Below are 2936 nucleotides of genomic sequence, written 5' to 3'. Positions count from 1 at the left end.
AGCTCAGGACCTGGTCCATTATATTCTGTTGTTCTTGGTAATGCAAGAATTTTGAGAAACTAAGAATTCTTAATGATCAGCTATCTTGTCTCTCTATTTTTGGCCAATAAATAAATTAAATGTTAGTAAAAAGGAAGAAAAACTAAATCAAGTAAATATTAATTTAATGCTAAAAAGAGTGGGTTGGAAAAACTAAAACTCTGAACCCAGCCAACAGCTTTGCACTGCCCACTAAAAAGGATGTTAGATCACTTGTCACTAAATTTGAAACCTGTATACATGACTTCATAAACTCTGAGAGTCAGGGTGCCCTCAGTTGGACATTCGTACTTTTAAGTGTAAGCCATGAACAGAACAGTAGATGTCACTATTGGTCAGAACATAAAGACCTGTTTCTGATTCATTGTCCAATAGACTTTTCTTATGTGGAAATGAGAGTCGCAGTGCTTCCTCTTCCTGACTCAGGATGCTCCCTCTTCGTGGCTTTGCCCACAGGCCAGGTTTCCTACTTCTGGGGTATCAAATTGTCACTGGACAATCTGTCTCAGGCACTCTTCCTCTCTTTATAATCCACTCCCAGCTCCTCCCCCAGGTGGGCATTGTCTGCAACTCGGGTTTATCAGTTAAGCCTCACTATCCCCAGGTGAGGCCTATAAGGTTAATTGGCCCCTTCTGAGCCAAATTAACCCCTTCAGGGCTAGTGTGGGGTGAATACCCCATCACAATGCTACTGAACAAAAAGTTTCTCTTTGGGTAAAATTCTCCCTGTGCAGAAGAAAATAGGATTTAAGAAGTGTGTAAGTTTTGTGCTGATTCTCTGCACAAGGGTGAATTTCACCATTCCTGAGGATTTTTTTTAATATACAATCTTTGAGTTTGATGTTAAGAGGGCACAGAATAAGCTATGCACTTACATAGCAATACCCATCTTCTTAGAAGCTTATACATTTTGACACAGGATCCAGAAAAGATTAAAAATATATTGTATTAGGTCTATATGCATTGGGTAGGAGTGGGGAGGATAGTCCTCTGTATTTGTGTGAAGATATAGGGACCTGAGCAGCCAAATATTCCACTTATACTCTCCATCACAGTATCCAGCTTACAACAGAAGTGCTGAATGGGGACAGGCTTGAACAGAGTTGGGAGAGCTTCACATTAGAGTGTGAATATAGCTAAGTCCAAGTTTCTTCCACTTTTTAAATGACCCTTTCCAGAGTTCTTTCGGGTAATTGATGAAAGGCTAGATTATAGCTGGACCCACACAGGTACAAAAATAGGTGAGAGGTCACAATAAGGCCATCTGAGCACCTTTGCTAGGTGAGGCCACACATGGTTCTTATGCTCTTGGCAAGTAAAAATTGGGAATATTTAGCACTGACAGAGAAGCTAGATGCTCCCAAAAGGGCAGGGGGTCAAATTTTAATGTGTCCACAATGGACCTGAGTTTTGGAGCACTCACAGCTCCTTTTGACATCATCTGGACTTATGCATGCTGAACACTTTTGAAATTTAGGCCAAATGTGGCTAGAATAGTGACCAATTAAAGAGCTTGTGTGAATGGAACAGTTGTGACTGCTGAAATTCCTGCTTTATGATATGTCTACCTCAGAACAGTCTAACCAGGACCGGCTCCAGGCACCAGCAAAGAAAGCAGGTGCTTGGGACGGCCAATGGAAAGGGGCAGCACGTCTGGGTCTTCAGCGGCAATTCGGCAACGGGTCCCTCAGTGCCTCTCGGAGCGAAGGACCCACTGTCAAATTGCCGTCAAAGAATGAAGCAGCACGGTAGAGCTGCCGCCAAAATGCCTCTGATCGTGGCTTTATCTTTCTTTCTTTTTTCCGCTTCACTACTTGGGGCGGCAAAAAAGCTGGAGCTGGTCCTGAGTCTAATGCTTCAGGAAAAGTCTGGATCACTGGAAGCTTAATTTCACTGTTCATGACAAAGTACTAGTAAGAAAAGACACCAGCTTTCTGTAATATCAGTTTCTATAAAGGGCTGGAGATTTCAAAAGCTGGCTAGAATAAGGAAAACGTGCAATAGGATCATCCCTTGAACATTAAGCACAAAATGAGATATTGCCGAATTAGACCCCTTTGCTTCCAGCTCCTTCCTTCTCCTACAGTCAACTACACAGTGATAATTTGTGAAAAACTCCACTTAAATATTCGATGACAATGTTAATAAAGCAGTTGAGGAGGATTTCTGGGAAGTATGTTAATTTGGCAATTCTTCTCTTTCCATTTAATCAGTCAAAGGATGATTCTTTTTGTAAAGACTAGTTAATATCAAACTCCTGACTGAAAGGAGTACTGTATTATGAGAAAAGATATTTTGGCAACTGTACAGGTCTCTCATTACATTGAGGGGTTCTGGAAACATCAGAGTAAACTCCTTGGATTCAACCATTGATTTTTGCAAGGAACCTTATTTAGCAAAATGTAATTTGGAAACAGGAAGTGACTACAGTAAAACCTCAGTGTTACAAACACCAGAGTTATGAACTGATTGGTCAACCACACACCTCATTTTTAACAAGAAGTACACAATCAGGCAGCAGCAGAAACAAACAGAAAAAAGCAAATACAGTACTGTGTTAAACATAAGCTCAGGGCTGGTGCAACCACTAGGCGAAATAGGCGGTCCGCCTAGGACGCCAAGTGGTTGGGGGCGTCAGGGATTTTTCCTCCCTCCCCTCCCGCAGAGTGCAGTGTGTCTGATTGGGTGCCTGGGCCTGAGTTAGCTGCTCCCATTGGCCTTCAGGAGACAGAGTCCCTCCCCTGCTCCCCCTGCCTCAGCGTTGCATCACTAGCACTCTGCGGGGGAGGGGCTGTATGCTCTGCAGCCTGTTTGGTATGGCTCCATATGGAGCCAGTGGCTGGAGTAGCATGGTGGTAAGGGGAGTCCCGGGGGGCAGTCAGGGAGCAGGGGGAGGG

Source organism: Mauremys mutica, chromosome 1 (genome assembly GCF_020497125.1).
Source record: "Mauremys mutica isolate MM-2020 ecotype Southern chromosome 1, ASM2049712v1, whole genome shotgun sequence".
Classification (NCBI taxonomy): domain Eukaryota; kingdom Metazoa; phylum Chordata; order Testudines; family Geoemydidae; genus Mauremys; species Mauremys mutica.
This window is presented reverse-complemented; position numbering follows the sequence as displayed.